Source organism: Passer montanus, unplaced genomic scaffold, assembly GCF_014805655.1.
Source record: "Passer montanus isolate IOZ18808 unplaced genomic scaffold, ASM1480565v1 scaffold67, whole genome shotgun sequence".
Taxonomy (NCBI): Eukaryota; Metazoa; Chordata; class Aves; order Passeriformes; family Passeridae; genus Passer; species Passer montanus.
The window spans coordinates 3,654,785-3,670,247 of record NW_024371815.1 but is presented as its reverse complement, the minus strand read 5'-3'; positions in this window follow the sequence as shown (position 1 = coordinate 3,670,247).

Below are 15,463 nucleotides of genomic sequence, written 5' to 3'. Positions count from 1 at the left end.
TGATACAATATCTGAGATTCCTGATAAAAGCCAACTCAGAATAACATCTTAATGACTTCAGAAGACTCCAAAAAGGGGCAAAAGACACCCTACATTCAAAAAGGGAAGGATCTGGTGTATGTTTTGTTCTGGTTATCCTTTATACATTTTATTTAAACCTATGTCTTTTTAAAAATATTGTTTCTGTTGACAATATTATGTGAAAGAGCAGAGTTCAGACACAGATACCATCACTTCTGGGTATGAAGAAAACAAAAAAATCAGAGGAATGATATGAAGAGACCTGATAGCCGAGTAAATCAGGTAAACCCAAAATGTGGGGTAGTAACAAACATGCTTAACTGAAGAAGGGCTCTGCAGAACCCTGTTGATGAGGAAAAGAGAAAGAAGGTGTAAGTGTAGAAGTGAGAGGAGAAAAGCTGCTGCAAACTGTGTGCAGCACTTCAGCTGTGATTGGCACTTCATGGAGAGTGCAGTGCCCAGGCTCAGATGCTGTGCCATGGCTCACAGTGGGCAGGGCACTCCTCTGTGGAGCTTTTCTCAGAGAAATATACTTGTTCTGCTATTGATTTTTGACACAGCAACAACAACAACAGCAAAGGGAGGTAGAAGTTTCTTGGATGTGAGTAAGGCTCTAGAACAGAGAAATGACAGAGGATGTGCATACTAGAGAAGGATCAAAACTTACTTTAAAATATCTTCACCTTTGTAAAGTCAAACCTGGAAAAGAGTAGGGAACACCTGGGTGCAAGGCCTTCTTACATGACACCTGTGTAGCTGGGAATTTGTCTTGGATGGCCACCTATTTTTTGTAACTTAATTTAAGACTAATCTGCATTTGGTTCTATCCCTGGGAGTGTAAGGAAAAAAAAATAAATTGTAGGATTTTTATTTGAACAAAACCAAATACTGTGAAAATTTTTTGAACAACGAATAAAGACAGAGATATCTCTAAAAATAACTTTAAAGAAAAAATAGGAGAGAAAACAAACAAACAAAAACAAAAAACAAAACTAAAACAAAGCAAAACATACCCCTGTGTTTTGGGATAAAGCTAACAGAGGAAAGAGAAAGACGCCTGAAGAAAAATTATTCCTTCCTTCAGGAGGGCCCTATGAGGGTATCCTCATCCCCATCTGTGTTCTCCTGTAAAGACGGTCATCATTCTATTGAGGGGCGAGGAAAGCCGTCGAACGAAGAGCCCCCGGCGGGCCGGGACTCGGCCCCGCGGGGCTCGGGGCTCCCTGGGGCGGGGGCGCTGGGGACGGATCGAATTCACCTCCCAGCCGTGAAGAGGAGCTGTTTTGTGTGGACAGGAATTTAGTCCCCTGTCTTCCATCCCTCCTCGCCTCTCCGCTGAGGACCCGGCTGCGCTGGTCCCGTGTGGCCCGTGTTGCCCGGCTCCGCAGAGGCGAAGGGAGACGAGCGAGCCCCTCAGGGCTCCTTCCTAAGGGAGGCCGTGAACCCGGGCAAAACGAAATGAACTTGAAAAACGGGTTATCTCAAAAAGTCAAATAATCAGAATAAAAGAGAGACAAAAGCAGACAAAAAAGGGGCTAAAATAAAGGGGGAAAAAAAAGGAAAAGAAATAAAATGAGGAAAAAGAAAAAGAAGAGAATAGAGAAAAGAAAAGAAAAGAAAAGAAAAGAAAAGAAAAGAAAAGAAAAGAAAAGAAAAGAAAAGAAAAGAAAAGAAAAGAAAAGAAAAGAAAAGAAAAGAAAAGAAAAGAAAAGAAAATCGTTTCCTCAATCTGTGCCTGTTCTCAGGAGCGGAAGGGGCGCCGGGCGCAGCTCCCGAGCCCCCGGAGCCATTGGAGGAGTGAGGGGCAGCCGCGGGCGCTCCGGGCCTGCCAGGGGATCGCACTGTCAGGGGGACACTGGGGATGTGCCCTGCCCTCCCTGGGGCCGGTAGCTGCCCTCGTGGGGAAGGACACGCCAGGTCGGGCCGCAGCCGTGGGGATCCCTGCTGTCCCCTCAGAGCTGAGCCCGGGGCTGGGGCCGGGGCTGCAGGAGCAGCGGGCCCTGCGGCTGCCGAACCGGGCCGGACCCGCGGGACGGAGACAGACCCGGGTGGCACTGCAGAGGGGCTGAGCATAGCCCGGGCCCGAGGGGGGCTCTGCCTTGTCCCCCTGCCCTCGGCCGGCTCCTCCAGCGTGGCCTGGGTACTGTCCCACCCTTCCCCTCCCGGTACTCTTCCGTCTCCTTAAATTAACCCCCAAAGGAGATCTCTCGCCCAAAAGTAGGACACAAGAATTTTATCATTGGCTGTAAAGCCTCTTTATTACGAGCAGCCTAGCTCCTATCCAGGGTGAGGGGCAACCTTGCCGCCCCTCTTCAGCGGCGGCCGAGTTCCACCCCTCCGCACAGGCCTTTCCCCTCAGCCTCGCCCGCGGGGCCGAGGCGGTGAGACACGGCGGAACCCTGCCTTCAGGGGATGGTTTAGCCAGTCTCGGACCTCCGCACGGCGTGGGGCTCCTGAGGGCCCCATCTCTCTCCGCTTCCCCGGGGAAAGGCGGTGCCCGAGCCCCGTGTGCCCCGGCCCGCTGTCGGCCGGGCAGGAGGAGGCCGAGCAGGGCCGAGCAATAACCGCTGCTTCCCGATACAAATACAGGGTCTGAAGAGCTGCACGTCCGGATCACACACCACCCACCCACCCGGGACCCCGTCCGGATAACCGCTGCTTCCCGATACAAATACAGGGTCTGAAGAGATCCGGATCCCACACCACCCACCCACCCGGGGCCCCGTCCGGAACACCGGGACACGGAGACACCGGGACACGGGGACACCGGGACAGGCCCCGGCGCATCTGCGCTCTCCTTTCCTTTGGGAACGGCTGGAACGCGGCGAGCGCTGCCTGCTGCAGCATTTCCTGCAGACGCCAGCCGTAATAACCTCGTGAAACATTGACAAAATCATCTCTCGCGGTAAAACTGAAAATTGGCAAATCCAGCGGGTTTAGTACTGAGGAATTTTTCTTTCCCAAATAATGACTAACGAAAACCTCAAGTGTCACCACGTTGTTGGTCTATCTAATAAAGCAAAGGCAGGAGAAGTCGTGCTTTCTCTATCAGCTGCAGTTGGAGAGATCCCACGGATTCGGGGGAAAATCGCTGGAGGCAATGCTGGATGTGAACACCCTCCTTGAAGTTAAGCACTGTCCTTCTCTTTGCAAGGAGAGGGCAGGAAGGAGGGACTGCATCTCCCCGTCATTTACTAGCTGTCAAGCGAAGGGCAGAAGCATTTACTGTGTTTCTTAGAGGCCAAACCTGGCCATAAAGAACTACATTAAGTCACTTTGCACTCCCCCTTGCGCAGAGACCATGGGTGGCTGGTGGGATGAAGGGGACGAGTCTCTGCTTCCTCTTCCAACAGCAGTGACTGAACATAGACCTGCTGTGTCAATTTTTTTCTGTTTGTTTACCTTTGGACTATAAAAAAAAATCGAAGAATAAACAAACCATGCAAGTGACATTTTGTTGGGGTAAATAACAGTAGGTGGTTATGATGGCATTATAAGTGTACTGCGTATCTCTTGTTGCATGCTCCTGTGGTTTTAATACTCACCAAGCTGAAACTTGTTTTGTTTATATATTAAACAAACATAATTGCTACAGCCTAATAACTTATGTATTTCTTTTGACTTAACTGGATTTTATTTGTGTTAAAAATATGTTCAAGACAAGGACATAACAAAATACAGTTGATCTAAGAATCACTTTGTTTCTTTCAAGGGTGAAAACAGAAAGTGGAAATGCATCATTGGAACAAAACCAATAAAAATATATTTGTTTTTTCCACGGGGGAGGTCAGGAAAAAAAAATCACAGTGAATGATAGAAATAATCAGTATGAAACGGATATAATGGTGAAACTCTTTAAAGAAAATTTAAGTGTCCAGCTGAGAAAAGGTTCAATCATACAAGACAAAATGGGTGCACCTGGAAGGGGTTTGGAAGTCGCATCTCGGGGTGATAGAGTAATTTTGACAAGTGTCAAGATTTAAAGACAATGCCCAAGGAAAAGCCAGGAGGAGGAGATGTGCAATTTCAGCACCAGGAAAAGAGCATTCCCAGTACAGGAACATGTAGATCACCGCTGGGTAATGGATAGGTTATAAATGTGCCTGAAGATGGTGCTGTTTAGATGGCAGAAGGAAAAGCTCGGACAGCTGCAGTAAAGAGATATACCGTAAAACAAAAAAATAAACAATAAATGGTTCACCTAAATTTCTTTAACTCTCCAGCAGGTTATTCCAGCAATAATTCCAAAATCGGAGCAGGGGAGATTCATTGAAAAAAGGCTTAACAACCAACTTAGGTCTTGAATAATTTCTCTGTGATGAAACAGTTTCTGGTGAGTGAAATTTCAGTCCCTGATATCTATCAGCAGATGCCACTCTCTCACTCCAGCACAGCCAAGGTCCTTCTGCTCCCCTTCCAGCAGCCACCCTGAGTACAGCCTTTAAAAACTTGTGTCTGTGCATTAACCATTCTGAGGAAAGGAGAAATGGAAGGGAAATACTCATGGCTGACTTCTAAGCAACAGATGGTGAAGGAATTTAAAGGAGAATTTCCCATCACGTACAAACTTTAATGTTATTAAACTTGATTTTAATGTGACTGCAAAGTGATCTGCTATAGTTTATTACAGTCAATTCTACTGCCTTTGCCAGACTGGAAACCAGACTTTTTTTCTGAAGGTTTTTAAAGGTAATTTTTTAAAGGGCATCAGGATCTGGACTAGCAGATTCAAAAAGAAATTCACTGACACATGTAAGACACTTCCCTGCAATTAGCAATAAATAATCAGAGGGGAAAGCAAGTTTTCTGGCGAAATACAGCTCTTGCAAAATTTATGCTTTCCCTTCAATTGCACAACATTTTTAAACACCATATGCCAATCTGGGAATCTCAAGCCTAGTAATTAGCTCTGAGTTTTTGGAACACTTTATAAAGCCTGGATTAATCCCAACTGTATTATCTGATGTCAGTTACTCTGAGTTGGAGATGCAGCATGGGAGTTACCAGCCAGTGAATTGTGCAATAATGACCAGATGCCATATGCTATTCCTGGATGGATATTTTACCTGATGTGAGATCAAATAAAGGGAAAATCCATATTTCCTGCTGGTGCAAGGCAGAGCACGCTGCATTTCTGCATAAAACAATGTCTCCCATTTGTCAAGCTTTAAGTCAATCCCCTGCTGAGCCATTGTACTGAAATACTGTGCTTTAAAAAAATTTGTATTTACTTCTATCCAACAAAAATATGATTCCAGAACTACCTAATGACCAGCCATGGGACCTTAACAGCTTGTAAGTTCAAAGTCTTGAGTGGAAGCACAGCCTTGGCATGGATGAAGGCACAGGAAGCCTTTCCTGCAGCCTGTTGCTCTCTCCTGTGCTCCCTCACTGTAGCCCTTCGGCTCTGCCCTTCCCATCAAAGCTTCTGGTCTGTGCTGCCTCTCATGAAGAGGTCCCCAGACCTGGGTCAGAACCTGCATTACTCTTGCAGTGAAATCTCCGTTTCAGAGGTGTCAAGAGCACCCCATTTTCTTCTACTAATTTCATTATCTTTTTTACTTGTGCTCCAGAAGCAAGTTGAAGGCAGCTTAAGTGTCACTGGAGGGACAGCTAATGCAACTGAATTGCTCTTTTTGTTAGCTCTTGTCTTTTTCTTAGCTCTCCTCCAAGGGATCTTCTGACCACAGAGCTTAGATCCCGCAGGCCAAATCAAATCCAGTGGGAATTATTACCTATGGTTTGGCAAATCACTTTGCTTTTTCAGTGTGTCCTCTGCGGGGAAAAAAAAATACAACACAAGAAAACCACAAATCTTGACGTTAATAATGCCATTTGTCTCACGGTCTTTGCAGGTGGGAATCAGAGTGATGTGTTTGGTATCATTCAAGCCATGTAGCATTAAATGGTCCTGCTCCAGCACCATGAGAGTCTCCCAAAAGTCCTGGGTCATAATTGAAGTCCTATGTAAATATCTTGGATGACTTTGGGCATATCAAAACACACTAAGAAACTGCCTTTAAAGAACCTAAGGATGTTCTGGACATGTCAGCATGAGCTGTCCCCACAGTCAGTGGAGGTTATTAGGCTCTATCAGGGCACAGTGCCTCTGCTAAGAATGTCCTGTGGATGAAACAGACTGTGTGCTACATTTATAAGTTTCTGTGCATGAGGGTGTCTAGGTCACCTGTAAATGGCTAAATTATAGATTATTTCCAGTATAAATAACCCAGGTTCTCTTTTTCTGTTTTATGTTACAATAAAAGTGGAAGTGACATTGGTGGACCCAGAACATCTGTGTTTCTCATTCTCGAAAAGCTTCACATATTGTGGTTGGGAAGGAGAAAATAGCTTTTCCAAAAAAGTCATGAGAAAGCTTCCTAGGAATGAGATGATATTTCCAAGACATTAAAATGGGGGACCAAAAAAAAAAACCAAACCCAAACCAAAACAAATAAACAAACAAAAACTAAGGAGGAGCACAAACTCATTCTTTCTAAAAAAAGAACCTTGAAAAGGTTGTCTTTATAGAACAGCTATTTCTGTATTGTGTGGGGTTCTATTTCAGTCCCAAGGCTAAGTACCCAGCAAGAGCAAGTCTCATATCAGAAAGATGGGGACCTAAATTAAGACAACAGCAAAAGAGGAAAATGTATGAGGCTCAGTTTTCAGGCAGTGGAGGAGCAAGGCAAGCTAAATATTTATTAGTCCAAGGTCAGAGGCTGTCTTAGGTAGGGTCAGAATTGAACAGAGGATTGCCCTGTGCTGTTCTGATTTTACAAATGACTTGTCTCCATCTTTATAGAGTTACGTGGATTTGGTAATTTACTGTGCAGGGTATTTTTTCAGCTAGATGTGAAATTTGAGGCAGACTTTATGGGCAATTCTGTAGGGTTTTGCTTGTTTATTTGGGATTCTTGTTGTTAGGGTTTTTTCTACCTTTTGTAACTTCTTTTTCTTCTTCCTTCGTTTTTTTTTAAATGTAGACAAAAAAAATCTATGTGGTTCATGAAGAAAAATAAACACTTGGAAATAATCTTTGAGCTGTTTTTAACTGGTAAATGATTTTCAAAGCAGGTCTGCTTCCTATTTTTTCCATTTCCAAATATAAAATGTGTCACTATTTTGTCTTGTGCATTAAGATGTTAGATCAATATCTGAATAATTAAATGCAGCAGGACAATGAACAGTTTAATTAGCCTTGAGGTTTTCAGAGTATTAGCTATTAAAACTAAGTAGGAAAATTGGCTTGCTCTGAAGCCTTTTATTTATAAATTGCAACTTGGCAGAAGTACAGATCTAACTTTAGTGTACATTTGGATTGTGCAATACAGAACTGTAGAAGGAAATCTTAATCCACCTGGACCTCAGCAGTGCCTTTTGTCTGAGATGGGTTACCTGCACTGTGCTCTCACAACACCTGGAGCATCCCAAGGGGTTCTGCAGCACCAGAACCCTTTTGGAGCTGTTTTACACCACAGATCTCACCTGTGCTTCACTTTGAATAAACTTTTAGTGAGAAATGAGGAAAACACACCTGTCAGGCTGTGTAGGGAGCACTTTGCAAAGTTCTGTGCTTGGTCAGGGGAGGGATGTAGCCTCGAGGTCCACTGTGAAAAGGTCCATTTGGTCCTCAGTTACACCAAACCCTGCCCTGGTGTTTAAGCAATTAAAAGGTATCTACACATCATGTGTCCAGTCAAGGATTAGCAAAGATGTTCCTCTGCATCATCTTATTTTCACCTATGTTTACATTAATTGCAGCTCCAAGTAAATACAGGCACACATTTTGAAAGATTAGAATAGGAAACTAAAGTAGTGGGAAGTATTTTATATGCTTTTAAAATTAGTGCAGAATGACCAGACACTTTTCTTATTGACTTAATTTACACAAGGAAAAAGTGAAAAATGCTGATTCCCACTAGCAAAAATTCTTTCCCATGCATTGCCTGGCAAGTGTAGTGTTTCATACCAAGGAAGGCTGGCTAAATGTGCACATGGCAGAAACATCAGATAAGACTGCAGAATAGAAACAAGTCCAAAACAAAGAACATGTGGCCTATGGTTAAAATCACTACCTTGATATAGGTCAGATGCAGACGATTTCAGCTCAAGGAAAGGCATAATTTTATAATTTATTTCCTCAGATTTAATTCAGATACAAACTATTCTTGCTAAATGCAAGCCATATAAACTTACATATCAGTCAAACATTTCCCCAGATTCAGACTCTGTGAAAAGCAACCTTAAGATTTTTATGACTCTTTTCCTAATCATGCTGATTGTGATATAATTTTAAATAATCTGCATCTACATATCCTGGTTAATATCTGATTAGGTACAGATACAATAATTGGAATTTGTTAGTGTTTGCAAAATTGCTAGTAGCAAACTAATCTGAAACATTAATCTGAATTTAAATTTAAACTGAAGGATCTAGAAGTACTTGTTAGGTGCCAGAAAGGTTCCCAAAGCTCTCTAAATACTGTGTTACTTAGAATCAGCAAGATGCAAGTGCTGCTAAAATCCTCATTAATCCTTCCCATCCATCATTAGATTTGGTCCTTATGGGAAAAAGTAGTTCAGATTCTTCAGATTCATATTTCTCAAGGACAACCTACATTTTAATTTATACCTCATAAGGCTAAAAGATCTCTTTGAGTCAGATCTCAGTGGATTTGTGGTTTTTGTTTTATTTTGTTTTGTTTTTAAACTGGAATTTGTATGTATATGAAAAGGGAAAGTCTGTGTGTAGAAACACTTGAAATTTCAGCGCAAAATAGAGGGGAACAACCCAGCAATCAGGCAAAAAGATGCTTGCTCTTTTTGACTCTGAGTCATTGTCTCTTTAATTCTCTGTTGATCTCAGACATGGGTGCCCACAAGACTTCCTGGATTAATATAAAACAAAGTCCAAGGAAATATTTTACTGTCATACCATTTTTTTTTCTGAATTGAACCCATAACTAAATGTAGGTAACTTGGAATAGTATAGATATTGCACTAAATAAAACAAATGATGGTGGAAATTAATCACTGTTTTTCTATCTCCATGGACTAAAAGAACAACAAATCTAAGCAAATATAATCTACTGTGTTTCTTATCCTCAACTGAACCTTACTTTGACTTCACTGTACCTACCATGTAGTAATTTGGTCCAAATTACACAGAACTTGCCTTTTATGAAAGGGAGTGGCTGCTATGCATCTTTGGGCTGACATATTTTTGAGGCTATGTGCATACATTTTTAAGGATAAGCTAAGGATGGAGTGATGAGTGAGGTCCTTGGTCTACTTCTACTGTTCTTCACACCGAGAGGCACAAGTGAAGGAAGAGGAAAGCTAGAAGTTAGGTGTTTGGTTCAATGTCAATGCCTTATACAGTGATTTTGGCAGCACTTGCAGGAGCCATCATCTCTGCCAAGTAGGAATGCAAAGAGAGGGGAAACAGATGACCCTCTACAGACCCTCTACAGTCCCTCTTGCCTCTCTGCACAGTAAAAGTCAAGATAATCTATCAGGCTTGACACCTGACTTCTGTCTGGCTCCTGCCCCGAGTGGGGACCACAAGACACTGGAATGATATCCTTGCTGCTGTGGAGAGCCACCTCGTTTAACACAGGCATCCTCCATCCCAGCCAACCCTGTGGAGCCCTGGAGGTGCTCAGGCCTTTGGCCTGGCAGCCAAAGGTACTGATAAGATCTTGCTAAGTCTGGCTATCGTGACTGTCAAACATTCAGTTGTGAAAGCAAAATCCGTGCTTAGTGTCTTAGCAATTGCAAGCAGCTGGTGGCTTTTTTCCCTCTTGCTAAATGTAAGAGGACAGCTCCTCGGGCCTGACCAAGCCTGGGTGACCCGTCAGGGCTGCCGAGGGGATTGAATCTGCCTCACCCTTGCAAGGAGCAAGGCAGGGTCAGGCAAGCTCTGCCAAAGGTGGAGACAGAGCACATCATGTTTCAGCAGCTCTGAGAAACACAGCAGAGTGCTTTACCTGCTGACAGCTCCGCAGAAGACAAATGCAAAAAGACCCCAAGCTCCTGCTGCAGAGGGCTGCCAAAAGCCCCAAGTGCTGGCGTTGTTCCAGCTGCTTCCCCTCTGCTCTTTTCCCTGCTGACCTGTGCAGGGAGTGAGGAGGTAGATGGGGATGAGGGAAAGGCTTCTCAGCTCATTTGGTTCCCCCTTTGGCAAAGCAGACTTATTCCATGCACTTTCTGCATGGGGTCACTCAGACCTGTGAAGAAGCAGCATTTCAGATCACCTGGTATAAGCTTCTGAAAAGTTCCTCTTGTGCACCTCCAAAGCACAATCACTGTGAACCTGAAAAGTGGATATTTGAAAAAAGTGGCTCTGGGATACAAGGGGTGTAAATGTCAACCCTTCAACCCCAACTTGTCAAATGTTGTTCTCCTTTACTGCATGGAAGCCCCACTTAAGCATAAGCTTGTTTGCTTATTTATTAAGTACATATGTTTTATGGAGTCTGTGATCTGCAAAAAACATTCCAGCTTTTGGACCCAAGGGCAAAATCCTTCTTTCCAATCTGTACAGATGATCTTTAAGCTGATATTTTGCTCTTCCTAGGGGATTTCCATGTATTAAGGGAAAGAGAAATATCAGAGCTCAAATCCACCAGGTGTATCTGGAAGGAAAAAGCTGCTCTGTTGTCCTCCTCATTGCTTCCCTCAGCAAAAGGGGAAATGCAAAATGGAAAAGGCAGTAGAAAGTATAATGATTGATAGTGCTAATACTTAATAAACTGACTATTCTTTATTAAATCTGGTGGTTTTGTGCAATGAAATTATAGTTCCATTAGCATTAACAGGAATTCGCAGCTCAACAGAGGAATGGAGATACCCCTCAAACACTTATCTTAGGCATTTTCTGCAAGAAAGCAACATTTGAAAAGGTTTCCTTTCCACTCTTTAGATGTGTGTGATCTTGGATCACCCCTCTAGCTTCTCTTCCTTTTTTTTTCACCAAGTGTAGTCATTTCCAATAAGGTTCATGAAGGGTTTCTGCTTTTGAAGGTCCCAAATGGCTTAAATCACTCCTAGCACAAATGCACTCTCTATTGTGGAAACTGAAACCTGCCACACCATAAGGTGATCTGTATATTAGAACCAGATATCCCTTCACATCTGTATTTCCAAGCAGCAAAGTGGTATGTTTTGAGTTAACCTACTTTAGAGTGGCTCATCAGATAGAGATATAGCTATAAATACTGCTAAAGGGCTGGGGTTTGCCAGACTTTTGCGAGGATGCTGTCAGGAGGCAAGGAGTACTCCAGGCAAGGAGTACTCTCCTTTGCAAAGCACTTATCACCCACACAAACTGCCACAACTGCACACCATGATGGAAGGGCACCTCTTCTTCCCACTAAGGACACTGGGGTCCCTTGCCAGATGCACCACAGGGGTTTGGGGGCTTCAGGCTGGACCCTGCTGGCTCCATCCTTAGTCCTAAATGCAAGTGGTGTGACATGGCTTGGCTCTTCCCTGCCAAAACAGGAGGGTGTGATATCCACCAGGAGCAGTCTATGGACTTTTTCCTCTTCTAAATGCCCTGACACAGGGGACTAATAGGCCAAAAACCTCCAGGGAGTGAGTTCACAGCAAAGACTGTGAACAAACATATGCCCAAACTTGTGCCGTGATCCTTTATAACTTGCCTATGCACACTCAGACAAGAAAGCCAAGTCATATGGAGCATTTGAGCAGGGCAAGACCAAGTCATCTGTGAGCTGGAGAGACCACACCATCACAGAGTGCTGGCTAAAGAGAGCAGTCCCACCTCCAGCTGAGCTCTTCCCCTCACAAAATTCAGCTGACTGCATCTTCTCTGCAGAGCTGCCCTTCACGCCTCTGCACCGTGGTATGTGTTGTCATGGAGCACCAAGAAATCTTCCCCAAGACAGACAGCTGGAAGGGGCCACAAAGTAACTCACCTGACTTTTCCTGTATGATGTTTGCCCCCTAAACATGTGGAAAATGTTGGCTAGATATGCTCTATATTTAAGAGGAGCACAGGATGGAAAGGTCAAACATAGAAGTCTCCACTTAGTTTGATTAGTCCCCTCCAGCAGATGTGGGGGGAGAGTTTTGCATGAGAGAAGGACATAAAAGGAGCATTGGCACCTCTTCCCACTTAGTATGGCAGACAGCTGAGCTGCACCTTCAGCTCTCCTCACTCACTTCTCCAGTACTGTCTTCATTTAAATAGAACTTCAGCTTCCTCTGGGCAAGACATGCATTTACAAAGCCTAATATGGAAATTTTCCTGCAGCAAGGCCACTTATTGCTCCAATTTCAGTTAACTGCAGTGTAGATTTTATTATTCATAGCCAGAGGCTTGTGCAAATTTCTGGGTTGACTTCTCATGTCCTGGCAAGGGCAGAATGTGAGCTGAGGTGCTCAGGTTTCATAATGAATTACTGTGGGAACTGGCTCGGCCATCCTACCACAACTGAAGGAGCTTGGGAAGTCAAAGGGGAATCTTATGAGAAGGAGCAGATATGGTTGAGTTTCCTGCCGAGCCCCACTGAGATCCTGGGGAAGATAGCACTTCCCAGTGCTGCTCCAGGAGAGAAAGCAAACAGAGCTTTACCACCGAGTTCACTCAGTGCTTGACCCAGCCTTCCTACTGCTTCAGGGTTTTCTAGGACTAATCAGAATTGATAACAAAATAATTCAGAACAAGAAAGTGAATGCATTTGGGGTTTCCGTGGTTTTACATTAGGATTTGAGTTCATTACAATATTATTTTTGACTGGGTTCAAGCCTTTCTAAGAGCACTTCAACACTATTTTCATGCTGTATGAAAATGTAATTTTGTATACTATAATAAACATATTCATATGTATGTAACTGTATATATCTCCAGATATGTATCTCCACACATGCTGGAGCATTGCAAAACCATTTATAATCTATTGCAGAACCATTTGAAAACTACATTCATCCCCAGATTTTAATGACTCACACAAACTCTAACTATTCATGGATTTCTATAAAGATTATTTCTGGACTTACTCAAAAACTTATGGCTTCACATTTGCATATGTATCACTGGTGGAAGAGTTTTTGTTTGGAGGCAGAATATGTATGCTTTACTCAAGTATGATTTAGAGAAGCATAATTTTCACATGACAAGGGAAAACACTTCCCTTCATCTAATGAGAGTTTTAAAGGTTGAATAGTTGTCCTCCTTTATGATGAACGACTCAAAAGTCAGTGGGAAGGAGATGCTTTCTGTTTTCTATCTATACAGAGCACACTTGCTTCTTATTAATATAAATCATTACTATATGTGATTTTTTTAATATCATATAGTTTAATGTAATTTTCACAAGTTTTCTTGAACATTAGACTATCCCCATAGTATATACATTGTTTGAAATATTTTACTATCAAAGTAAAAGTTTGTATGATTTTTACTCCAGTGTTAATAATATTTGGGGGCTAACTTTGATCCGTGAATCCATTTTCCTTTTGCACAACTGTAAAAGTACAAAGGATGTTTTGTACTGTAAGTTCTTAATACTTTCTTTGATTGAAATTGGCTCTGTCCTGGAATTAATCTAAAACTCCTGAGTCAATCAGATTTAAGAAGGTATGAGTTTTTACGAAATTCACTAAGCTCCAACAGTTTTTGAAGTTTGATCTGAGAATCCAATCTATCAACACATGTGGACGTTCACTACAGTCCTTGACAAAGTTTAGTGCTCTGCTAAAATAATTCAAGACTGGATAAAGGAAGGGGAACAGCATTTTAATTTTTACTTCAGAATCCTCAACTTCAAGTTTTGGCAGAAAATCTTCAGATTCAAACAGTGGATACATACAAACAAACTAAAGAGTACCTTGTTATTAATTTTTTTTTTATGTTGCATTACACAAAAGTCAAGTGTTAAATTTATTTCAAAATAGAGAGTCATATTCTCTTGTGACAGTGCAAATTTTTTTTGTTTTAGCTCCTTAGCTATTTTGATTTATATAAAATAATGAGTTATGTTCAGTGCTTCATTTCAGGACACCTTAATTTTCTGGGGTGAAATAGCTCCAACAATCTTACTTGATAATAGGTTAATGTTCTGAAAAGCTTTGAAAAGTCAGGGCTTTTTCTTTTTTACAGTGTCTCTGTATTTTCAGCGTGATTGTTAACAGAACAAAATATCCATGGTTAGGTCTGGTAAGGATCTCTTTCCATAATGCTCTTTTGTCTGTATAACAATAATAAAAGCTTTATTGGCACCTATTTCACATGACCTCCATAATTCTCCTGTGGCTGACCCTAACCAGTACCAATAAAACCATGCATTCTCTCACTGTACATTTAAAAAAGAAAGAAGAAAAAAAAAGTTAAAATTGTATAGGGAAATCAATGCCAAAGACATTTCTGGAAAAGTCACTTTAAAACAGCATTGTATTATAATTGTTATCTCATTTTCTGCGGGGACTAATTTTTTTTTTTATTTTAAGATCTCATATAATTTGATGATGATTTATTTTCTCCCTCTCTCCCCATCTCCAGTCAAACAATTAAATATTTCTGAAAGGGTCCTGGGATTTTAACACAAGGGAATAGATATTCCCCGAAATGATTCTCGAACTGTTTTCTTAGTTAATATATTTAGGTACCTAAGGACATTCTCCGGTTCGATAATTTATCATGGGTTAAAATAGCCCTCACTTAGCAAGAAGCCAGCTCTTAAGCGATGCTATTCATGCTGCGAGTTGTATGGCATCTCTAACGAGCAATAAACAGACATCACGGGCAGTCAGGACATGCCACAGGCTGGAAGTTTCCATCCAAAGCACTTAGTGACTGTCTGTGAATAATGAACATATTCATGGGATGCAGCCTGGGTTGTGCAGCGCCCTTGAGAGGGGAAAAGTTCTCTTCCAGTCTCACTGGTGGTGAAGAATTCAGCTGGACTGGGTTTATAAAGATAATACACTGGAAAGAAAAATAATTTCCTCTGTTCTCCCCATCTTCAGGGACCCGTTAAAATTTACTGCAGGTTCAGGAAGGAATCCACGAAGTGTTGCTGCACTCAAGTGCTATTTAACTCACATTTGAGGGGCTTTAGGGTTTTCTACCTGCAAGAAAAAGTTTCTCACTGCCATGTCCTTGTCCTTTTCATGTTCCCCGCCACAGAGGCCACCCAAAAAAAGGTTATTCCCATGAGATGTGCATGGGACCTCCATCCAGGCACCGGGGCTGGCAGGGACACCCCTCTGAAAAGTCCCCTCTACTTGTCCCTGTGAGCCTCAGCGGGACATAACCCACCGCTGGCTCCTGCTCCCCACCCGCCACTTTTTGAGGGTGGCAGAGCCTGTGCAGAGACCTGGCAAACTCTAGAGGGACGAAAGATATCCGAGAGGGAGAATTTGGGTGGCTCCCAGGAAGGTGAGCGGGCCCCCACCTCTCCTAAAAAGGATC